The sequence below is a fragment of the Scyliorhinus torazame genome, chromosome 15 (assembly GCF_047496885.1).
Source record: "Scyliorhinus torazame isolate Kashiwa2021f chromosome 15, sScyTor2.1, whole genome shotgun sequence".
NCBI lineage: Eukaryota > Metazoa > Chordata > Chondrichthyes > Carcharhiniformes > Scyliorhinidae > Scyliorhinus > Scyliorhinus torazame.
In genome coordinates, this window is record NC_092721.1 from 95,952,115 (window position 1) to 95,978,076 (window position 25,962).

Here is a 25,962-nt window from a genome sequence, read left to right on the forward strand (position 1 = left end):
ATCAACAGAATTCCAATGGCAACAATCGCAGCAGCTGGAATGGGAGGAGCTCAAGCACAAACTGGTCACGGCACCAGTGTTGGCGTTCTTTGACACGGCTCGCCCCACAAAAATCTCAACGGATGCCAGCCAATCTGGTATTGGAGCAGTACTCTTGCAGAAAGATAGCATGTCGTCATGGGCCCCGGTTGCATATGCCTCACGAGCCATGACCCCTACGGAACAGCGCTACGTGCAAATAGAAAAAGAATGCCTGGGCTTGTTAACTGGATTGGACAAGTTCCACGACTATGTGTATGGTCTTCCACAATTCACGGTCGAAACTGACCACCGCCCCCTGGTCAACATAATAAACAAGGACCTGAACGACATGACCCCTCGCCTCCAGCGCATCTTACTTAAACTCAGGAGGTATGATTTCGAACTGATCTACACTCCGGGGAAGGATCTCATCGTGGCAGACACGCTCTCCCGAGCAGTGAGTACACCACCAGATGCGGAGGGGTTCGTATGTCAAATTGAGGCACACGTTACTCTGACAGCAGCAAATCTGCCGGCTGACGACCCAAGTCTGGCCCGCATACGCGCAGAGACAGCGACTGACCCCCTTCTACAGCGAGTGATGCGCCACATGGCGGAAGGGTGGCTCAAAGGGCAGTGCCCGCAGTTTTATAATGTGCGAGATAACCTTATCAACATTGACGGGGTCCTTATGAAGTTAGACAGGATTGTCATTCCGCACAGCATGCGCCAGATGATTCTTAATCAACTACACGAAGGCCACTTGGGAATCGAGAAATGCAGACGGAGGGCCCGAGAGGCGGTATATTGGCCGGGTATTAATGAAGACATAGCCAACATGGTGCTCAATTGCACAACCTGTCAGAGGTTTCAGCCGGCGCAACCTCCGCAGACGCTTCTACCACACGAGATGGTGACGTCCCCCTGGGCGAAGGTGGGTGTTGACCTATTTCACGCGCTCGGCAGAGATGACATCATTATTATAGATTACTTTTCCAATTACCCGGAAGTCATACCTCTACATGATCTGACGTTGTCCGCAGTCATTGGGGCCTGCAAGGAAACATTTGCTTGCCATGGCATTCCAATGACTGTCATGTCGGACAATGGACCCTGTTTCGCCAGCCGTGAATGGTCGTCCTTTGCCGCAGCATATGGTTTCACTCGTGACGTCCAGCCCTCTACATCCACAGTCGAATGGGAAGGCAGAGAAGGGCGTTCACATTGCCAAGCGGCTCCTCTGCAAGGCGGCTGCTGCCGGATCGGACTTTAACCTCGCCTTGCTGGCCTATCGATCGGCCCCGCTAGCCACGGGTCTCTCGCCAGCACAGCTCCTGATGGGTCGCTCCCTCAGGACGACGGTGCCATCCATCCTGGCACCAACAACGGATCATTATGCGGTTCTTCGTAAGATGCAAATGCAGCGTGATCGTCAGAAAAGTCAGTACGACACACGAGCGACGGACCTGCCCCCCCTGTCCTCCGGAGACAAAGTACGCATCCATCTACTGCATGGTGGCTGGTCAGCACCGGCCGACGTTCTCCGCCGTGTGGCTCCCCGCTCGTCCCTGATACGTATGCCGGATGGTTCAGTGCGTCGCCGCAATCGGCGCGCCCTTCGCCGACTTCCACGCTCGCAGCCACACTGTACACACACACCGGATCCTCAACAGGCTTCCAGGGATGACTTCGTGGAGCTGCCGCAGATCACGCCCCTTCCATCGCCACCCATGGCCAGGCTTGCACATCAGCCGGTGGTTCTTGACCCACCCTTGAGGCGGTCAACCTGAATTCGTCGCACACCCATTAGACTGGACTTATAACACTGTTCATATGTTTAAAAAGTTAAACACTACTGTATTATAACCTGTTGTTGTTTATCGTTCCAGATATCGTTTGACCGGACCACTATTCAAAGTTTTTTTTCCGCATTCATGTTTTGTTATGGTACAACCTCGTTCGCATGACGCACCCGACATCGCCCCATGTAAATAGTTACGTCATATACACACGCTGTACACAACACACACACACACACACTCTTAGATGCACTCACGACACGATTATATTTATAACCACGTAGGCACATATCTTTGTAAAAAGGGTGGATGTCATGATATTCAAACACACACATCATGATAATCACACCAACAGACAAATCAGAACACACAACACCACAACCAATCACAGACAAAGACAGGGACTGTATAAAAGGACAAACACGACACCTGGTGGGCAGTAGATCTGGGGACAAGGACAACGACAAGACCTGTTTTAACATCACAGACAGGGAGTCCCCACGTGCAGAGTATCAAGACAAAACTATAGATAGTAAGTTTGAATAAAACAGCGTTGTACCAAATACGACTGTGTTGGCTCATCTGTGTGTCAGAACGCCCAACACCACACTTGTAATGCATTAACATTTATGCAATTCAGGTCACGTCCTTTGTGGGCATGAAGCTGATTACGTTACGGGGAGGGCAAGTTTTATCGCCATGACAGGAGTTCCGCCCTTGGTTCACAGGCTCACTAAATCCCACCCAATATTTATTCTTGTATATCCGTCAAAAAAGTGTACTGCTGTTACTTACTGAAACTATATTTAGTTAAAATGTCTTAAAATTACATTAAAAAATTTAAAATAAACAATGTAAGCTGCCGAGTGCAAACTCAGTGGTTTAATATCTAGTGCCCCAATACTCTGCTCTCAGACTTGGGAAGTTGCATTCAAGGTCATTATTATTCATTGTGTGTTCAATGAACAGTCAGCTTAATCTGTGGCCAATTTCTTACTTATAATGTGCCTGGTAAATATAGCCCACAATGGGAATGTTTACAGTCTTCTATAGCCTGTAATTGCACTCTTGAACAATTCACTACGTCAGGGCCAACACAGCAGCAATTATACTTGCAGGAGAATGGGGAAATTAGTGATGTATTATATATTTTGATGCCATACTTGAAAAGAACCAAGAATGTGTCTAGGAGTATAATTAATTTCCACTACATATACCACACAGTTTGACATATGTACATGTCTAATTTAGTTGTCGACTCTATGAATCACCAATTTTACTATTGATCATATGCATTCTGATGGTAAATAGATTTCACCCTTGCCATTTTTCTGAGATTTGGTTGGTGTAATTTACATCAAAGACGTGATTACTAAGCTGCTTTGTAGAGATCAAAATTTATAAGGCAATGTGGTTTGAGGCGAATTCTGTATGTGTATGGCAGTGTTCCCATGCCTTCGAATGCCTCCTGGTTGTGGACGAGGAGCGATTGGAGCTGTGCGTTGAACTCAGCATCCGGGAAGTCAGATGTGTCGTCTGGAGAGAGAGACAGAATTCGTTGTACAAGGTGGAGAGCCTTACATGCCTGTGTGCCCAGCAAGGAGTCCTTCGATGAGCCAACTATTTCGAACGAGAGTGTGGCCGTGTGTGTTCTGTGTGTCACCTGGAGCTGGCAGGATCCCATGTCCGGGAGAACGGTTCCCGTTGTAGTCGACCATCTTGCACCGGGATGGCTGAATTGGTGGTCTGACCTTCATGGCATAGAATGCTGACCATGCTATGAGGTTGGCGGATGCGCCAGTGTCCAGGCGGAAAGTCATCGGTTGACCGTCAGGGTGGCACTCCATTCATCGGCCGGATTGATGATGTTGACCCGGTTCACATCAATGACCGCAACTCGGAAGGCGTCTTGGCCATCTGTGTCGTTGGGTTGGATATCCTGATGTGGAGGCTGGATGGTTAGCACGTGTCTGCGAGGTTGTCGGAGATGTGGAGGATCCATCGGTTGAACTACTCGACAGTAGGCAGCGTAGTGGCCCATCCTGCCACAGCGTAGGCATTGTCGGGTTTTTGGAGGACATTGCCCTTTTAAATGTGCAGCTCCACAGTTGCCGCACGTCATGACGTCATGGCGTTCGTTACGCCACTGCGCATGCGCAGTTCGGTCTTGCGTCGGGCGCGCCTGCGCAGTGCGTCCCTCAATGTTGCCGTTGATTTTGGCGCGCACAAACACGGGAGACCTCATAAAGCGCGCAAAACGGCCGCCCTCGTCCGGGCCGCGGGCCGGGAGAAACTCGATTGCCTGGATGCGTTCGGCCTCGTGGGCGGCCTGGCTTGCCGATTCGATCACTTGGGACCCTCTCCGTGCCGATTCGGTCGCCTGAAATTGGGCAAAGCGGCTGGTCGCATTTTCATGCAGGACACAGGCATCCACTGCAGATGCTAAGGTCAGGCCTTTAATTTTAAGAAGCTGCTGGCGTAGGCCACTGGAGGCAACGCCAAAAACGATCTGATCCCGGATCATTGACTCTGAGGTGGTGCCGTAACCGCAGGACTGCGCGAGTATGCGGAGGTGCGTCAGAAAGGGTTGAAAGAGCTCATCCTTACCTTGCAGGCATTGCTGAAAGATATACCTCTCAAAGCTTTCATTGACCTCAACGTTGAAGTGCTGGTCGAGCTTGAGGAGGACCATGTCATATTTAGATTTGTTCTCGTCTTCCGCGAACACCAAGGAGTTGTATACATCGATGGCGTGCTGACCTGCGGTAGTGAGGAGCATGGCAATCTTTGTTTCGTTCGAGGCACTCTGTTTATCGTTGGCTCGCATGAACAGTTCGAATCGCTGCTTGAAGAGCTTCCAATTGGTGCCCAGGTTCCCAGCGACTTGCAACGGCTGCGGTTTGTTGTGGGTGTCCATGGCTCAGGATGGCAGATTTGCCGGCAGGTATCGATCCACTCACTGGTATCATGTGGTGTTGGGTGCTCTGAGGTACAGATGAACCAACACGGTTGCGATTGGTACAACAAAGTTTTATTCCAACTTGTTATTTACAGATCTGTCTTGGTACTCAGTGGTGACCATGTGAGTGTCTTGTTAATCAGGTCCTTTCCTTGTCCTTGTCTCCAGATGGATTGTCCACATGGTGTTGTGTTTCTTGTCTTATACTGTGTCTGCTCTTGTCTGTGATTGGCTGTCATGTTATGTGTGCTAATTGGTCTGTTGGTCTATCTATCATGATGTGTGTGTTTGAATATCATGATAGGCAACATTCCTATAAATTCTACCAATATTTTCATGAGATTTTTATAGTTATGAATGATAACGTATGTACGGCATGGTGGCACAGTGGTTAGCACTGCTGCCTCATGGAGCCGAGGACCCGGGTTCGACCCCGATCCTGGGTCACTGTTCTCGTGTCAACAAAGAACAAAGAACAAAGAAATGTACAGCACAGGAACTGGCCCTTCGGCCCTCCAAGCCCGTGCCGACCATGCTGTCCGACTAAACTACAATCTTCTACACTTCCTGGGTCCGTATCCCTCTATTCCCATCCTCTTTATGTATTTGTCAAGATGCCCCTTAAATGTCACTATCGTCCCTGCTTCCACCACCTCCTCCGGTAGCGAGTTCCAGGCACCCACTACCCTCTGTGTTAAAAGCTTGCATGTCTGCATGGGTCTCAGCCCCACAACCCAAAGATGAGTATGGTAGGTGCATTGGCCATGCTAAATTGCCCCTTAATTTAAAAAAATGATAACTGTAATGATATACATGAGCAATTCTGTATGTTAAAATGTCAGACCTCCAACCAGCAGGTAGCAGTAGAGATGTACCACGTGATACTGCAGCCTCAAGGAGTCTGGGATTAGGAGTCATCGTGGATAGTTGTGTTTTGTATTAGCTCTCATATTATAGTTATCAACAGTTCATAGTTTAGCAGTATTGGTATTGTTTTCCTTCCCACATTATTGTAATTTAATAAATCTTTACAAGTCACAAACTAGACATTCTCTAGTGCACTGAATCAATCTTTGCAACGCACCAGAGCATAACATGGTACCAGCAGTAGTGATCTACAGATTGATGATCTAATGTGAAGAATTAGGAAACAGTACTACTAAAAGAAAATCTACTAACAAAAGAACACATCTCAATGCTCAACTGGCCACCGAAGTACAAGATGGATAGTCTGAAAACACCACAAAGTCTTCATATCATTGGTAACATAGAACAGAGAACATACAGTGCAGAAGCAGGCCATTCGACGCATTGAGTCTGCACTGACCCACTTAAGCCCTCACTTCCACCCTATCCCCGTGTGGTAGTCGGTATTAGGGGTATTACGGTACCCAGGTTGATGCTGTAAGACCATTGGTGTGGGAGGTACCTGAGACAGCAATATCATTGGTGAAGCCTGCCTGCTGGTTCCGCCCAATAAGGCGGAGTATAAGAGCCTGTGTCTCCCTAGCAGCTGGATTCTGTAACTGCGCTGCTGGGGGAAACATCTAGTCCAATAAAGCCTTCAATTGCCTTCCAATCTCGCTTCTGGAGTTATTGATCGAGCATCACCCCGTAACCCAATAACCCCTCCTCACCATTTTGGTCACTAAGGGCAGTTTATCATGGCCAATCCACCTAACCTGCACGTCTTTGGACTGTGGGAGGAAACCGGAGCACCCGGAGGAAACCCACAAGACGCGGGGAGAACGTGCAGACTCCGCACAGTGATCCAGCAGGGAATCAAACCTGGGACCCTGGTGCTATGAATCCACCGTGCTATCCACTTGTGCTACCATGCTGCCCCTAGATGCAAATTGGTATGCTTTTAAGCAGCAGTTTATTTTATATGTAGCGGCTCTAGATTTATAGGCACAGCCTGATGAGCGCAAAATAGTGTTGTTGCTTACTGTAGCAGGTCCACAGGCGATCAAAACCTTTAATACATTTGTATTTGAAAGAGAGGCAGATAGAGAAAATGTTGATGCCGTCATTAAAATGTTTGATGAGCATTGCACCCCAAAGAAGAACAAAACTTTTGAAATGTACATTTTCAGAACACGCATGCAGCAGGCAGGCAAGTCATTAGACAGATTACTCACAGATTTTAAATTAAAGGCTCAGACTTGTAATTTTGCCACATTACAGTTATCAATGATCAGGGATCAAATTGTTTTTGGCATAAGAACAATAAAGTCCATGAGCGTCTTTTGAGGGAGAATGAGCTCCAGCTTGAAGATGCAATAAAAGTTTGCCATGCCAGTGAGTTAGCTGCACAGTAAATCAATACTTTAAACATGAGAAGTTTCGGCATGGAAATCGAGAATGAAGCCCACGTAATGATGCACCCAAAAACATAACGTAGTTTCAACAGCGGCAGCCATTTTAAATAATTGCCAGATGCCACCATTTTGTGTAAGGAGTGTGGAAATAGGGACTTGCAGGGGCAATATCCCGCCTTTGGGAAAATTTGTGCGAAATGCGAATGCAAAACCACTTTTCTAAACAGTGTTTTTCGAGCAAGAAAATCGAAGTGAGAGAGAGGGGCGAGACTTCAATAAAGAGCATGGAGAGAGAGGGCGAGACTTCAATAAAGAGCACGGAGAGAGAGAGGGCGAGACTTCAGTAAAGAGCGTGGAGAGAGAGAGTGAGAGACTTCAATAAAGAGCACGGAGAGAGAGGCGAGACTTTAATAAGGAGCGCGGAGAGAGAGGCGAGACTTCAGTAAAGAGCGTGGAGAGAGAGAGGGCGAGACTTCAATAAGGAACATGGAGAGAGAGAGGGCGAGATTTCAATAAAGAGCGCAGAGGAGAGAGAGGGCAAGACTTCAATAAAGAGCATGGAGAGAGAGAGGGCAGGACTTCAGTAAAGAGCCCGGAGAGAGAGAGGCGAGACTTCAATAAAGAGCACGGAGAGAGAAAGGGTGAGACTTCAATAAAGAGCCCGGTGAGAGAGAGGCGAGACTTCAATAAAGAGCATGGAGAGAGAGAGGGCGAGACTTCAATAAAGAGCCCGGAGAGAGAAAGGGCGAGACTTCAATAAAGAGCGCGGAGAGAGAAGGGCGAGACTTCAATAAAGAGCGCGGAGAGAGAAAGGGCGAGACTTCAATAAAGGGCGTGGAGAGAGAGGGGTGAAACTTCAATAAAGAGCGCGGAGAGAGAAGGGCGAGACTTCAATAAAGGGCGCGGAGAGAGGGGCGAGACTTCAATAAAGAGCGCGGAGAGAGGGGCGAGACTTCAATAAAGAGCCCGGAGAGAGAAGGGCGAGACTTCAATAAAGAGCGCGGAGAGAGAAGGGCGAGACTTCAATAAAGAGCGCGGAGAGAGAAGGGCGAGACTTCAATAAAGAGCGCGGAGAGAGGGGCGAGACTTCAATAAAGAGCGCGGAGAGAGGGGCGAGACTTCAATAAAGAGCGCGGAGAGAGGGGCGAGACTTCAATAAAGAGCGCGGAGAGAGGGGCGAGACTTCAATAAAGAGCGCGGAGAGAGAAGGGCGAGACTTCAATAAAGAGCGCGGAGAGAGGGGCGAGACTTCAATAAAGAGCGCGGAGAGAGGGGCGAGACTTCAATAAAGAGCGCGGAGAGAGGGGCGAGACTTCAATAAAGAGCGCGGAGAGAGGGGCGAGACTTCAATAAAGAGCGCTGTCGGGTAAGACAGCTGGTTGTTTCAAAATTGAAAAAAACCCGATAAAGTGACATCACACGAAACTGTGACCTGATTGGCTGAAAGGCAGACTGGGCTAAATGTGAACATCTGTGGAGCTCCTGATTTAAATACTAGTTTTGATTTGACTTAGATTACTATTTTTAAGTTGATTTGAATTACTATTTTTTTAATGTGACTTAAATAACTATTTTGGGTTGATTTAAATTACTATTTTTAAGTTGATTTAAATAACTTTTTAAATTTCAATTAAATAACTATTTTAAAGTTATTGCCAGATCAAGAGGGATAAATACTCAGTTTTAAAAATAAATTGAATTAAATAGTATACGGAGATTAGATTTAATCTGACACAAAAACATCTTTCTAAAGTTTAATTTCACAGGTTTAATTTAAAGGAATAATTCATGGCAGGCCAGCTCCAAAGCGTGGTCTGCTCCTCTTGCTCCATGTGGTAGGCTGGGGCCAGTTCCAGTCCCCAGGGTCAGCATGTGTGCAGGAAGTGTCTCCAGTTACAGCTCCTGGAAGCTGGAGACACTGTGGAGCATCCGTGAGTCGGAGAGTATCGTGGATAGCACGTATAGAGAGGTGGTCACACCACAGGCTCAGACTCCGCAGGCATGAAGGGAATGGGTGACCACAGACTGAGCAAGAGAGCTAGGCAGGTAGTGCAGGAATCTCCTGTGGCCATTCCCCTGCAGAACAGATATATAGTTTTGGACACTGTTGAGGGGAATAGCCTCTCAGGGGAAAACAGCAACAGCCAAACCCGTGGCACCATAGCTGGTTCTGCTGCAGAGGGAGGGGTGATAAGTGTGACAGTGCAATAGTTATAGGGGATTCAATTGTAAGGGGAATAGACAGGCGTTTCTGTGGCCGCAAATGAGACTCCAGGATGGTATGTTGCCTCCCTCGTGCCGGGTCAAGGATGTCTCGGAGCGGGTACAGGACATTCTGGAGGGGGAGGGTGAACAGCCAGTGGTCTTGGTACACATCGGTACAAACGACGTAGGTAAAAAAAGGGATGAGGTCCTAAAAGCAGAATACAGGGAGCTAGGAAGGAAGTTCAGAAATCGGACCTCAAAGGTAGTGATCTCAGGGTTACTACTGGTGCCACATGCTAGTCAGAGTAGAAATGACAGGATATATAGGATGAATACGTGGCTGAAGAGATGGTGTCAGTGGGGGGTTTCAGATTCCTGGGGCATTGGGACCGGTTCTGGGGGAGGTGGGACCTGTACAAACTGGACGGGTTACACCTGGACAGGACTGGAACTGATGTCCGACCATGATATCCTATTTGCTAGAGCGGTTGGGGAGGGTTTAAATCAAAATACCAGGGGGATGGGAACCTAAGCAAGGAGTCAGAGAAAGAGGGAGCAAGGACAAAAGCAAAAGGTAGAAAAGTGAATAAGAAAGCGATAGGTGGGGAAACCAAGGACAAAATTCAAACGGGGCAGTAGAGAAAAATATTGGGAGCAAGACAAGCATTGTGAAAAGGACAAACGTAAAGGCTCTGTGCTTTAATGCATGGAGCATCTGCAATAAAGTGGATGAACTAATCGCGCAGATAGATATAAATGGGTATGATGTAATTGGGATTGCGGGGACATGGCTGCAGGGTGAACAGGGATGGGAACTGAATGTCCCAGGGTTCTCAGTATAAAAGAAAAGGTGGTGGCGTGGTACTGCTGGTTAAAGAGGAAATTAACACAATAGTGAGAAAGGATATTAGCTCTGACAATGTGGAATCTGTATGGGTAGAGTTGAGAAATACCAAGGGACAAATAACATTAGTGGGTGTCATATATAAACCCCCAAACTGCACTGGTGAGGTTGGGAATGGCATTAAACAAGACATTAGTGATGCATGTAATAAGGGAATATCGGTGACCATGGGTGATTTTAATCTTCACATAGATTGGGCAAATCAAATTAGCCACAATGCCGTAGAGGACAAATTCCTGGAGTGTATACGGGATGGTTTTCTTGACCAATATGTGGAGGAACCAACTAGAGAGCAGGCCATCTTAGACTGGGTACTATGTAATGAGATGGGAATTATTGCCAATCTGGCTGTCCGAGACCCCTTGGGGATGAGCGGCCATAACATGATAGAATTTTTTATCAAGATGGAGAGTGAAGTAGTTGATTCAGAGACGAGGGTGCTGAATCATAATAAAGGGTACTATGAGGATATGAGGCGTGAGTTGGCCTTGATAGATTGGGGAGAGTTACTTCAAGGGATGACAGTGGATAGACAATGGCAAACATTCAAGGAACGCATGGAGGAACTACAGCAACTGTTCATTTTTATCTGGCACAAAAGCAAAGGTGGTAAGAGGGCCAATCCATGGCTTACTAAGGAAATTAGAAATAGTATCCAATCCAAGGAAGAAGCACACAGTTTGGCCAAGAAAAATAATAGGTCTGAGGATTGGGAGCAGTTCAGAATTCAGCAAAGAAGGATGAAGGGATTGGTTAAGAAGGGGAAAGTACAGTACGAAAGGAAGCTTGCAGGGATCATAAAGTCTGACACTAAGAGTTTCTACAGATATGTGAAGAGAAAGATTGGTAAAGAGAAATGTCGGCCCACTGCAGACAAAAACAGGGGAATGCATAATAAGGGACAAAGAAATGGCTGAGCAATTAAATACATACTTTGGTTCTGTCTTCACAAATGAGGACACAAATCAGACCCCAAAAATGTTGGAGAATGAAAGGTTTAGTGAGAGGGAAGTGCTGAGGTAGATCAACATTAGTAGAAACATTTGCTGGGAAAACTGATGGGATTGAAGGCGGATAAATCCCCAGGGCCTGAGAATCTGCATCCCAGAGTGCTTAAGGAGGTGGCTCTGGAAATAGTGGATGCATTGGTGGTCATCTTCTGGGATTCTATAGACTATGGAACTGTCCCTGCAGATTGGAGGGTAGCTCACGTCACTCCGATATTCAAAAAGGGAGGTAGAGAGAAAGCAGGAAATTATAGACCAGTAAGCCTAACATTGGTAGTGGGAAAATTGCTTGAATCCATTATCAAGGACTTTATAGCGGAACATTTAGAAAGAAGTGGCAGGATCAGTCAGAGTCAGCATGGATTTATGAAGGGAAAATCATGCTTGACAAATCTGTTGGAATTCTTTGAAGAGGTAACCAGTACAGTCGACAAGGGGGAGCCAGTCGATGTGGTATATTTGGACTTTCAGAAGGCGTTTGACAAAGTCCCGCATAAGAGATTATTGTGCAAAATTAAAGTGCATAGGATTGGGGGAAATGTAGTGAGGTGGATAGAAAACTGGTTGGCAGAGAAGAAACAAAGAGTAGGGATTAATGGGTCCTTTTCAAGTTGGCAGGCAGTAACCAGTGGGGTACCACAGGGATCGGTGCTGGGACCCCAGCTATTCACAATATATATGAATGATTTGGATGAGGGAACAAAATGTAACATCTCAAAGTTTGCAGATGATACCAAATTAGGTGGGAGGGTGAATTGTGATGAGAATGCAGGTATCCTACAGCAAGATCTGGACATGTTGGGCGAGTGGGAAAACCAATGGCAGTTGCAGTATAATTTGGATAAGTGTGAGGTTATTCATTTTTGAAGCAAAAACAGGAAGGCAGATTACTACCTGAATGGTTGTAAATTGGGAGAGGGGAGTGTGCAGCGGGACCTGGGTGTCCTTGTGCACCATTCGCTGAAGGTAAGCATGCAGGTGCAGCAGGTGGTAAAGAAGGCTAATGGTATGTTGGCCTTCATTGCAAGAGGTTTCGAGTATAGAAGCAGGGATGTGTTGCTGCAATTGTACAGTGCCTTGCTGAGGCCACACTTGGAGTATTGTGTGCAGTTTTGGTCTCCTTCTCTGAGGAAGGATGTTCTTGCTCTCGAGGGAGTGCAGCAAAGGTTTACCAGACTGATTCCAGGGATGGCGGGACTGTCATATGAGGAGAGATTGACTAGGTTGGGATTGTTCTCGCTGGAGTTCAGAAGAATGAGGGGGGATCTCATTGAGACTTATAAAATTCTATCAGGACTAGATTATCATAGAATTTACAGTGCAGAAGGAGGCCCTTCAGCCCATCGAGTCTGCACCAGCCCTTGGAAAGAGCACCCTTCCCAAGGTCAACACTTCCATCCTATCCCCATAACCCAGTAACCCCACCCAACACTAAGGGCAATTCTGGACACTAAGGGTAATTTATCATGGCCAATCCACCTAACCTGCACATCTTTGGACTGTGGGAGGAAACGGGAGCACCCGGAGGAAACCCACGCACACACGGGGAGGATGTGCAGACTCCGCACAGGCAGTGACCCAAGCCGGAATCGAACTTGGGACCCTGGAGCTGTGAAGCAATTGTGCTATCCACAATGCTACCGTGCTGCCCACGGTAAGATTAAGTTGAGAGCATAGAGAGCATGCTGATTAAGTTTGGTTTAACAGCTCTTTCTTTTATTCTTTTGCAGGTAATGTGTTTGTTGTAAGCTTGGCGTTTGCTGACCTGGTCGTGGCTGTGTATCCATATCCACTAATACTCTTTGCCATGTTTCACAATGGATGGCTCCTTGGTGACATTCACTGTAAAGTGAGTGGCTTTTTGATGGGACTAAGTGTGATAGGTTCAATTTTTAACATCATCGCAATTGCAATCAACAGATACTGCTACATCTGTCAAAGTCTGGCTTATGACAAATGATATAGCTGTCGCAACAGCTATAGAGTCGATTTCGGCGGGAGAACAGCTGGTGAGTGGTGAGTCAGTTTCAACGGGAGCATTGCGGAAGGAGGTTGCTGGGAGGTAAGTCAACCTTTAAAAGCACTTGTCTTTGCAGGGGCAGGCCAGTCGATTTCGGCGGCGTGAGAACAGCTGGTGAGTGGTGAGTCAGTTTCAGCGGGAGCATTGCGGAAGGAGGTTGCTGGGAGGTAAGTCAACCTTTAAAAGCACTTGTCTTTGCAGGGGCAGGCCAGTCGATTTCGGCGGGAGAACAGCTGGTGAGTGGTGAGTCAGTTTCAGCGGGAGCATTGCGGAAGGAGGTTGCTGGGAGGTAAGTCAACCTTTAAAAGCACTTGTCTTTGCAGGGGCAGGCCAGTCGATTTCGGCGGCGTGAGAACAGCTGGTGAGTGGTGAGTCAGTTTCAGCGGGAGCATTGCGGAAGGAGGTTGCTGGGAGGTAAGTCAACCTTTAAAAGCACTTGTCTTTGCAGGGGCAGGCCAGTCGATTTCGGCGGCGTGAGAACAGCTGGTGAGTGGTGAGTCAGTTTCAGCGGGAGCATTGCGGAAGGAGGTTGCTGGGAGGTAAGTCAACCTTTAAAGGCACTTGTCTTTGCAGGGGCAGGCCAGTCGATTTCGGCGGGAGAACAGCTGGTGAGTGGTGAGTCAGTTTCAACGGGAGCATTGCGGAAGGAGGTTGCTGGGAGGTAAGTCAACCTTTAAAAGCACTTGTCTTTGCAGGGGCAGGCCAGTCGATTTCGGCGGCGTGAGAACAGCTGGTGAGTGGTGAGTCAGTTTCAGCGGGAGCATTGCGGAAGGAGGTTGCTGGGAGGTAAGTCAACCTTTAAAAGCACTTGTCTTTGCAGGGGCAGGCCAGTCGATTTCGGCGGGAGAACAGCTGGTGAGTGGTGAGTCAGTTTCAGCGGGAGCATTGCGGAAGGAGGTTGCTGGGAGGTAAGTCAACCTTTAAAAGCACTTGTCTTTGCAGGGGCAGGCCAGTCGATTTCGGCGGCGTGAGAACAGCTGGCTGGTTAGTCAATTTCAGCAGGAGCTGAGAATTTTTTATTTTTTTTATTTTAAATTAGTTTTTTAGGCGGGAACAGGAAGTCGACCCGCGGACGTCTGGGAAGACCCTCCCCAATAAATTCTGGTGGAGAGGAAACCCGAGACACTACACGTGTAGTGTCTCCCACCCGCCCTGCTCCTCTAACCTAATAATAAAACCCATTGGTCTGAGGTAAGTACCATATTTTATTATATTATTATTATTTTTTAGCCAGATCTTGGTAGAAAGTTAGAGGAATGGCAGGGAAGGGAGTGCAATGTTCCTCCTGCAGGATGTTTGAGGTGAGGGATGCAGTTAGTGTCCCTGCTGATTTTACCTGCAGGAAGTGCTGCCATCTCCAGCTCCTCCAAGACCGAGTTAGGGAACTGGAGCTGGAGTTGGAAGAACTTCGGATCATTCGGGAGGCAGAAGGGGTCATAGATAGCAGCTTCAGGGAATTAGTTACACCAAAGATTGGAGATAGGTGGGTAACTGTAAGAGGGACTGGGAAAAAACAGTCAGTGCAGGGATCCCCTGCGGTCGTACCCCTGAGAAACAAGTATACCGCTTTGGATACTTGTGGGGGGGACGACTTACCAGGGGTAAGCCATGGGGTACGGGCCTCTGGCACGGAGTCTGTCCCTGTTGCTCAGAAGGGAAGGGGGGAGAGGAGCAGAGCATTAGTAATTGGGGACTCTATAGTCAGGGGCACAGATAGGAGATTTTGTGGGAGCGTGAGAGACTCACGTTTGGTATGTTGCCTCCCAGGTGCAAGGGTACGTGATGTCTCGGATCGTGTTTTCCGGGTCCTTAGGGGGGAGGGGGAGCAGCCCCAAGTCGTGGTCCACATTGGCACCAACGACATAGGTAGGAAAGGGGACAAGGATGTCAGGCAGGCATTCAGGGAGCTAGGATGGAAGCTCAGAACTAGAACAAACAGAGTTGTTATCTCTGGGTTGTTGCCCGTGCCACGTGATAGTGAGATGAGGAATAAGGAGAGAGAGCATTTAAACACGTGGCTACAGGGATGGTGTAGGCGGGAGGGATTCAGATTTTTGGATAACTGGGGCTCTTTCTGGGGAAGGTGGGACCTCTACAGACAGGATGGTCTACATCTGAACCTGAGGGGCACAAATATCCTGGGGGGGAGATTTGTTAGTGCTCTTTGGGGGGGTTTAAACTAATGCAGCAGGGGCATGGGAACCTGGATTGTAGTTTTAGGGTAAGGGAGAATGAGAGTATAGAGGTCAGGAGCACAGATTTGACATCGCAGGAGGGGGCCAGTGTTCAGGTAGGTGGTTTGAAGTGTGTCTACTTCAATGCCAGGAGTATACGAAACAAGGTAGGGGAACTGGCAGTGTGGGTTGGTACCTGGGACTTCGATGTTGTGGCCATTTCGGAGACATGGATAGAGCAGGGACAGGAATGGATGTTGCAGGTTCCGGGGTTTAGGTGTTTTAGTAAGCTCAGAGAAGGAGGCAAAAGAGGGGGAGGTGTGGCGCTGCTAGTCAAGAGCAGTATTACGGTGGCAGAGAGGATGCTAGATGGGGACTCTTCTTCCGAGGTAGTATGGGCTGAAGTTAGAAACAGGAAAGGAGAGGTCACCCTGTTGGGAGTTTTTTATAGGCCTCCTAATAGTTCTAGGGATGTAGAGGAAAGGATGGCGAAGATGATTCTGGATATGAGCGAAAGTAACAGGGTAGTTATTATGGGAGACTTTAACTTTCCAAATATTGACTGGAAAAGATATAGTTCGAGTACAATAGATGGGTCGTTTTTTGTACAGTGTGTGCAGGAGGGTTTCCTGAAACAATATGTTGACAGGCCAACAAGAGGCGAGGCCACGTTGGATTTGGTTTTGGGTAATGAACCAGGCCAGGTGTTGGATTTGGAGGTAGGAGAACACTTTGGGGACAGTGACCACAATTCGGTGACGTTTACGTTAATGATGGAAAGGGATAAGTATACACCGCAGGGCAAGAGTTATAGCTGGGGGAAGGGCAATTATGATGCCATTAGACGTGACTTGGGGGGGATAAGGTGGAGAAGTAGGCTGCAAGTGTTGGGCACACTGGATAAGTGGGGCTTGTTCAAGGATCAGCTACTGCGTGTTCTTGATAAGTATGTACCGGTCAGACAGGGAGGAAGGCGTCGAGCGAGGGAACCGTGGTTTACCAAGGAAGTGGAATCTCTTGTTAAGAGGAAGAAGGAGGCCTATGTGAAGATGAAGTGTGAAGTTTCGGTTGGGGCGATGGATAGTTACAAGGTAGCGAGGAAGGATCTAAAGAGAGAGCTAAGACGAGCAAGGAGGGGACATGAGAAGTATTTGGCAGGAAGGATCAAGGAAAACCCAAAAGCTTTCTATAGGTATGTCAGGAATAAGCGAATGACTAGGGAAAGAGTAGGACCAGTCAAGGACAGGGATGGGAAATTGTGTGTGGAGTCTGAAGAGATAGGCGAGATACTAAATGAATATTTTTCGTCAGTATTCACTCAGGAAAAAGATAATGTTGTGGAGGAGAATGCTGAGCCCCAGGCTAATAGAATAGATGGCATTGAGGTACGTAGGGAAGAGGTGTTGGCAATTCTGGACAGGCTGAAAATAGATAAGTCCCCGGGACCTGATGGGATTTATCCTAGGATTCTATGGGAGGCCAGGGAAGAGATTGCTGGACCTTTGGCTTTGATTTTTATGTCATCATTGGCTACAGGAATAGTGCCAGAGGACTGGAGGACAGCAAATGTGGTCCCTTTGTTCAAAAAGGGGAGCAGAGACAACCCCGGCAACTATAGGCCGGTGAGCCTCACGTCTGTAGTGGGTAAAGTCTTGGAGGGGATTATAAGAGACAAGATTTATAATCATCTAGATAGGAATAATATGATCAGGGATAGTCAGCATGGCTTTGTGAAGGGTAGGTCATGCCTCACAAACCTTATTGAGTTCTTTGAGAAGGTGACTGAACAGGTAGACGAGGGTAGAGCAGTTGATGTGGTGTATATGGATTTCAGCAAAGCGTTTGATAAGGTTCCCCACGGTAGGCTATTGCAAAAAATACGGAGGCTGGGGATTGAGGGTGATTTAGAGATGTGGATCAGAAATTGGCTAGCTGAAAGAAGACAGAGGGTGGTGGTTGATGGGAAATGTTCAGAATGGAGTACAGTCACAAGTGGAGTACCACAAGGATCTGTTCTGGGGCCGTTGCTGTTTGTCATTTTTATCAATGACCTAGAGGAAGGCGCAGAAGGGTGGGTGAGTAAATTTGCAGACGATACTAAAGTCGGTGGTGTTGTCGATAGTGTGGAAGGATGTAGCAGATTACAGAGGGATATAGATAAGCTGCAGAGCTGGGCCGAGAGGTGGCAAATGGAGTTTAATGTAGAGAAGTGTGAGGTGATTCACTTTGGAAGGAATAACAGGAATGCGGAATATTTGGCTAATGGTAAAGTTCTTGAAAGTGTGGATGAGCAGAGGGATCTAGGTGTCCATGTACATAGATCCCTGAAAGTTGCCAATCAGGTTGATAGGGTTGTGAAGAAGGCCTATGGAGTGTTGGCCTTTATTGGTAGAGGGATTGAGTTCCGGAGTCAGGAGGTCATGTTGCAGCTGTACAGAACTCTGGTACGGACGCATTTGGAGTATTGCGTACAGTTCTGGTCACCGCATTATAGGAAGGACGTGGAGGCTTTGGAGCGGGTGCAGAGGAGATTTACCAGGATGTTGCCTGGTATGGAGGGAAAATCTTATGAGGAAAGGCTGATGGACTTGAGGTTGTTTTCGTTGGAGAGAAGAAGGTTAAGAGGAGACTTAATAGAGGCATACAAAATGATCAGGGGGTTGGATAGGGTGGACAGTGAGAGCCTTCTCCCGCGGATGGATATGGCTGGCATCAGGGGACATAACTTTAAACTGAGGGGTAATAGATATAGGACAGAGGTCAGAGGTAGGTTCTTTACGCAAAGAGTAGTGAGGCCGTGGAATGCCCTACCTGCTACAGTGGTGAACTCGCCAACATTGAGGGCATTTAAAAGTTTATTGGATAAACATATGGATGATAATGGCATAGTGTAGGTTGGATGGCTTTTGTTTCGGTGCAACATCGTGGGCCGAAGGGCCTGTACTGCGCTGTATTGTTCTATGTTCTATGTTCTATGTTAACACATTGATCTTTGTGTTTCTGATTTGGGTATTAACAGTTCTTGCAATAGTACCAAATGCTTTTGTTGGATCCTTGAAGTATGATGTCCACGTCTATTCCTGTACATTTGTTCAGACAGTTCGTTCCTCTTATACCATTGCTGTTGTGGTAATTCACTTCCTAGTTCCTATCACAGTTGTGTCATTTTGTTACCTGCAAATCTGGATTTTGGTGATTCAAGTAAGGAGGCGAGTCAAAACGGATGTGAGGCCAGGACTGAAGCAAAGTGACTTCAGAAACTTTCTGACTATGTTTTTAGTATTTGTACTTTTTGCATTTTGCTGGGCACCCCTGAACTTCATTGGTCTAGCTGTGGCTATCAATCCACAGAAGATGCCACCAAAAATCCCAGAGTGGCTCTTCGTCCTTAGTTACTTCATGGCTTACTTTAACAGTTGCCTTAATGCAATTATACATGGACTGCTGAACCAAAACTTCAGAAAAGAATATTAAAAAATCATAATGTCCTTGTGGACACCACGCCGTTTGTTTCAAGAAACATCCAAACGTGGAACTGAGGCACAGAAGACAAAACCATCACCTGCAATAAATAATAATGACCAGGTTAAAGCAAACTCTCTGTAAAGTCATTCATTTACCCAAATATGCTGGATTGCAGTTTCCAATCATTTGTGTTTAGAAATTCTTGATTCATGTTGCAAAAATAAAATCTTTCAAGGTGTTCTTGCATTTTAATTACTTTTCTGTTGTAACCACTATCAGAAAAAGTTGAATTTTGCAAATGCTGAAGTGGTAAATTGAGGTTTTATAGTTGGGGAATTAAACGTGGAGTAGTGCCCGAATGAACATTTCCACCATTTCAATGCAGGTACCGTAGCATTAAAATCTTAGCTGATATGTTTTGCCATATATAAAGGAAAAATTCCATCCTTCAGCCATTCAATTACTGCCTCAATCATGCCAAACTATGACCTAACCCTTCTTTATACCTAACAGATACATTAGGATTGATTTTCAGCCTCAAGGTGGGCAGCGGGAGTCAGGAACATTTTCAGCTTGGCTCTCCTGCCTCAGAGGAAAATGCCTGGATGTTAGATGTTAGGCCAGCGTAGATGCAGGGAAGATGTTACCAATGATAGGTGTGTCCAGAACCAGGGGTCACAGCCTGAAGATTCAGGGTAAACCATTTCGGACAGAGATAAGGAGACACTTCTTCACCCAAAGAGTGGTGAGTATGTGGAATTCATTACCGCAGGAAGCAGTTGATGCTAAAACTTTGAATATATTCAAGAGGAGGCTGGATATAGCACTTGGGGAGAATGGAATCAAAGGCTATGGGGAGAAAGCAGGATTAGGCTATTGAGTTGGATGATCAGCCATGATCGTGATGAACGGCGGAGCAGGCTCGAAGGGCCATAAGGCCTCCTCCTGCTCAAGCGCAAAAATCCATAAATGCCCAGGCCAAAATTAATTTTGAAATTAATTAATGCCAACATTAAACGAGAACACTATCTAATACCAAAATGTACCAAAAGAAATTACGAGCGAAATGTATTGTGCAACATGCATCAGTAAACTGGATGCATCGCAGGATTTTTGGCAACTCAAACTGGATGAAGAGAGTACAATGTTTTGTGCATTTAACACTCCATTTGGGCACTACTGTTTTCTTTGAATGCCATTTGGGATAATATCTGCATCTGAAATCTTTCACAGGGCAATGGAACACATTTATGGAAGATATTCAAGGAGTTTGTATGTATCTTGACGATATAATGGGGTTCTGCGAAGGAAGAACACAATGACATACTCATCAAAGTACTACAGAGTGTTAAGAAGTATGAGCGAAGGTTGAACACAGCCAAGTGTCAATTTGGTGTTGAAGAAATTATGTTTCTGTGGGACCACTTGTCTGCTCAAGGCATACAACCAGATCAAGTGTAGATACAGGCAATAATGAATATACCACGACCATCAGAATGATCAACTTTATAGGCAAACCTATTCCAAATTTGTGCGCCAAGACAACGTGCCTGAGAGAAGTTACAAAGAAGGCGAATACTTTTGAATGGTCAGAAAGACATGAGCAAGAATGGCTTACTCTGAAGACAGCTTTGACAACAGCTCCAGTGGTAACATTTTTTGACCCGAGCAAGAAAACATATCTCGACTGATGTGTCAAAGGATGGGTTAAGTGCAGTGATGTTACAGCAGGAAGATGGAGAAGATTGGAAGCCAGTTGCCAATGCATCTAAGTAAATGACCGATTCTGATTGTTGATATGCTCAAATTGAGAAGGAATGTCTCGGACTAGTTAATGGCTTGGAAATGTTTCATAGCTGCGTGTGTGTCCTACCGACTTTTCTGGTCAAAACGGATCACAGGCCATGAGTAGCCATTGTCAGAAAATATTGAAGTGAGATGTCACCGCGTATCCAGAGAATGATGATGAAGCTCCAGCTGTATGATTTTGATCTAATTTACACTCCAGACAATCACATCGTAGTTGCGGATGCACTATCAAGAGCTACAGCTGCGCTGGAAGAAAACCATATTGACAAAGATGTGCGAGTGCATGTCAATCTGATAACAGAGGCACTGCCGGTATCGGATGAAAAATCAAAGCTACTATTCGAGGAAATGAAAAAAGATGAAGTTCTGCAGATGATAATCAAGAATGTCATCGAGGGATGGCCAAAAGGGTCATGCTCAAAGTATCACAGCATTCGAGCAGAACTAAGTGTAGCCAATGGATTCCTAATAAGGCAACAAAGAATAGTAACAAGACAGTCTCTGCGAACTGAAATTTTACAAAAATTTCATGAGGCCACCTCGGAATTGAAAAGTGTAAAAGAAGAGCACAAGACACAGTACATTGGCCAGGGATCAACAAGGATATTCAACGGATGGTAGAAGAGTACGCAACATGTCAATAATTTCAACACAGACAAATGAAGGAACCAATGCAGATGGGTGACAAAGTGACACTCCATGGCAGAAAGTAGGGATAGACTTGTTTTATCTCGAAGGAAAGGAAAATTTGTTGGTCGTGGACTACTTTTCCAAATTTCCTGAAGTGGCACAATTATCCAGCTCGTCATCCAGGTGTGTCATCACACAAACTAAGGCTATCTTTGCTCGTCATGGCATTCCACAGGTTGTCATGAGTGACAATGGTCCATGTTTCAGTTGTCAGGAATGGAGGGAATTTGCGCAGCAGTACGATTTCAGACATATCACATCCAGTCCTTTATATCCACAGTCAAATGGAAAGTTAGAGAAAGATGTACAAATTGTGAACAGTTACTAAAAAAAATCGATGGACAGCCAGGATGATTCATATCTGCCATTGCTCAGCTTTCGAGCATCACCATGGAGCAATGGTTTATCACCGTCTCAGTTATTGATGAACAAGAAGATAAGGACAACATTGCCATATCTTTCAAACTAGCCAACTAGTTGTAAAATAACATCAACTGAAGTCTCAAAAGAAGAAGCAGGAGAGATACTCTAACAGGTCAACCAGGTCTCTGGAACCTTTAGAACACAATGATATCGTAAGGGTGCTGGATCCTGATGGCTGGTCGAAATATGCAAAAGTCAGGCAAATGATAGATCCAAAGTCATAAACAGTCATCACAGAAGAAGGACAAGTACTCAGAAGGAACAGGAGAGCTTTGTTAAAGATTCAGCAATCTGTTACTTCATTGCCAGCAGATGATGTATGTGACCACCTCTGTCTATCCAAACTAATGCAACCTGAACAATCAGAAGATGCACATAGTAAGGTAATTCCACCAGAAACATCTTCAGAACCACTCGAATGCAACCCAAATTCAGCGCATCAACAAAAACTTTGAAGGTCTACCAGACAACGAAAGAAGCCGGACAGACTGAACACTGAAATTGTGAATAATCGGAATTGTTATGTTATGCATATCATCGGTATCATAATTGATTTAAATGATGTATGTTAATTTTATTAAATTCTAAAGGAAAGGGAATGTAATTATATGCATGAGCAATTCTGTATGTTAACATGTCAGACCTCCAACCAGCAGGTGGCAGTAGAGATGTACCATGTGCAATTGCAGCCTCGAGGAGTCTGGGGTTAGGAATCGTCCTGGATAGTTATGTTTTGTTTTAGCTTTCATATTATAGTTCTCAACAGTTCATTGGTATTAGTATTGTTTTCCTTCCCATGTTATTGTAATTTAATAAATCTTAACCAGTCACGAACTTGACGTTCTCTGATGCACTGACTCAATCATTGCAACACACTACAACGTAAAAATAATGTATTATACTGTTAAAAATAATTCAAATGTGTCTATCCGTGAAGGAAAGGATACTTTCCTTAAAATCCATACATCAAGTGAGAACAATAAAAAGAGAGTTGAAGGAAAGCAACTGAGAATTAATTAATTGAATAGAAGTAAGAAGGCATATAAGTAAACCAGAGAAAGAACTGGATGGATGAGGTTCATGTTTATTTTATTTTCCTGAGGATACAGGGGTGGCACAGTAGCACAGTGGTTGACACAGATGCTTCACAGCTTCAGGGTCCCAGGTTCGATTCCCGGCTTGGGTCACTGACTGTGCAGAGTCTGCACGTTCTCCCAGTGTCTGCGTGGGTTTCCTCACAGTGCTCCGGTTTCCTCCAAAGACGTGCAGGCCAGGTAGATTGGCCATGCTGAATTGCCCTCAATGTCCAAAAAAAAGGTTACATGGGGTTACGGGGATAGGGTGGAGGTGTCGGCTTAAATAGGATGCTTTTTCCAAGGCTGGTGCAGGCTCAATAGGCCAAATGGCCTCCTTCTGCACTGTAAATTCTATGATGATTCTTTGATACAGAGTGGTTTAAAGTTCAAGGTTAAGGTTCATTTCACTGAGAGAGCTCCCAGTTCACTGTAGCACCATAACTTACAGCCAATTCTTCAATTCGTTGAAATTAAAAACTTGTGACAATAAATGTCTTGCAACAAAAAATAATACCCTTGAAAGTGTTCTTTGTTACGTTAATATACAGTTGATTTACGTGTACATTGTTTGTCCACTATTTTAATGAGGATGTAACCCATTTATTTAAACATCAGCTAGCAGGCTAAAACATAAGTAATACAGTGGCCTTGAAGTAGAGATGGTAAGTGAATGTTATATTATCTTAGCAAAGTTAATAATTTTAACTGCATTATTAATTTATTATTTGAAAAAGTAATATTTTCTCCCCGATTTAAGGTGTTTTTCAAAATTTTAATCGAATTTTCAAATGCATACTGGAAACAAACCTGAATAGAAACAGTACAGAGCTGCACACCAGACAAGTTTTACACTCTCTGCAAATACTGTGTGGAAATACGACACAGTTTACTTAATGGGCCAACATTTCCAGCATGGAGTATTAATAGCCAAATATATTACTTGTTCAGTCGGCATTAGTGCAGTTGGCTGCTTCGATGCAAATCTTGTGCAATCACCCACAACCCTCCAATAAACTTACTGGCTGTGAAATTAGACCCCGTGGCACACATTTTTTTGGTGCGCTGATTGTGGTTTTGTCGACAACACAGTGTTCACTTCTGGTGTTCACCATGTCAGATGCCTTTTTGCTAAGAGTGTTAGCTAATGTACAAGGCATATCTGCCAGAAGTAGGCAGAGTAGGCAGATCGAGACCTCATTCGGGGGTAAAACTGATTTGACACCAGCACTGTGATGTTGGAACTCAACATTTCAGCTAACGCCCTCTCTTCGTCTTCCACAGCTGAACATGCAGTCAGTATGGGGAAGGAATCCCGATACTTAAAGGGAGCATCAGCTATACTTACAAGTATCTTCACTGATTGTTTTCTATTGGTTGTTGTTTTTATTAAAGAAATGCTTGCAGGATTGCAGAGTTGATTAAAATTGATTAAGTTTACAGCGTGTGGCATGGCATATCAACGTCATTGTTTATACATTGAGTAAAGGGTGAATCTGGAACCAGTCTTTTCCTTCACAGTTTTATTCACAAAACCATAGAGCACAAGCACCAACTCCCTGTTTTCTCCCCTCACCCAGCGTAAACTGTTGTTAATACACTTGAAATAATACCTTAATCATTCCACATTTGGTGGCAGCTGCTCTCAATTACAAACTAAAGATGTGCTCCATTATAGCATGATTCCAACATGAATATGGCACAGCCTCTAAGACTTTCTTTGGACATCAAGAATTCTGCACAAAACCACTTGCCCCAGACATGGGGATAATAGTATGCATTACCGTTGGCCTTTAGCAGGACAGAGAGAATGAAGAGAGTAGGGAAAGCTGCAAAAAGAGGGAAGAGGAGGAGAGGGGAATAGGCTCCCAGCAAAAGACCATATCCACCCAGGGTGTTAAGGGAGCAATTGTTCTAACTGAACATCAGTGGCAGCAATGTGCCAGTGTGTCGCCCTTTAACAAATCTGCAACCACAACTACAGCCTCACAGGGCAAGGAATGTTCTTGTCAATGGTTATGAAGGTGATCATTGCTATGAACATTTGTGCACCTGGCTCCTTCCGGGTTGAAAGTGACATTTGCAGCATCTTCCACTCTGCTGTCCACTCTGACAGTAGCGAGATTACTGAGACTATATTCCAAGTGAGTCAAATACATTTCATTCTCTTTTGTCACAGAGAAGCAGCAGTGAACTTCCTCGGGGGGGCAGGGTGCAACTGACTGAATGCATAGTGTTCTGTGGGTACTACAAATCTGAGATGTACCGCAACCGAATGGGATTCCATTCCCTCAGCTAGTGTGTGACTATATGCAGCTTATTATGCAAACAAATGCCCGGTATCTTGGTAGCAGTCATGATGTATTCATTCTTCAGCAGTCCACACTGTGCCATCAGCATTTGAACCACAACAACAAATGAGAACTTGGAAGCAAGGGGTATCCTTTGATTAAATTGTTCATGTCTCTGGTGCATAACACACAGACACTCGCATACGCTGACACAGCCCACACATGGACACACAGACACACGCACATGCGCACAGACACATGCACTCACGTACAGACACACGTACTCACATGCAGACTTGTACAATCACATACAGACACGCACACTCATAGGCATGTGCGCTCATCGGTACACACACTCAAATACAGACCCACGCACTTACACTTTTTAAAAAAAATATTTTATTAAGGCATTTATAATTTTAACAATTTTAAACATCAGGGGCGTCATTCTCCGACCCCCCGCTGGATTCTCCGGCCCGGATGGGCCGAAGTCCCGCCCAGGAATTGCCTGTCCCGCCGACGTAAATCAAACCTGGTATTTACCGGCGGGACCAGGCGGCGTGGCCGGGCTCTGGGGTCCTGGGGGGGGCGCGGGGCGATCTGACCCCGGGGGGTGCCCCCACGGTGGCCTGGCCCGCGATCGGGGCCCACCGATCCACGGGCGGGCCTGTGCCGTGGGGGCACTCTTTCCCTTCCGCCTCCGCTACGGCCTCCACCATGGCGGAGGCGGAAGAGACTCTCCCCACTGCGCATGCGCGGGAAACTGACAGCGGCCGCTGACACTCCCGCACATGCGCTGGG

At 46.0% G+C, this 25,962-nt stretch overlaps 1 long non-coding RNA gene and 1 pseudogene across 1 annotated transcript in view; both read left to right on the top strand.

Moving 5' to 3' along the window:
* LOC140391317 (melatonin receptor type 1B-like) overlaps nucleotides 1–19,026 on the top strand; it is a 28,050-nt pseudogene extending 9,024 nt beyond the window's left edge.
* Nucleotides 19,027–23,486: 4,460 nt separating this feature from the next.
* Nucleotides 23,487–25,962, top strand: part of LOC140391420 (uncharacterized) — a 70,593-nt gene continuing 68,117 nt past the window's right edge. The window contains exon 1 of the long non-coding RNA XR_011935059.1: nucleotides 23,487–23,535. This is a non-coding gene — a long non-coding RNA (uncharacterized lncRNA). The remainder of the gene's footprint in view (nucleotides 23,536–25,962) is intronic.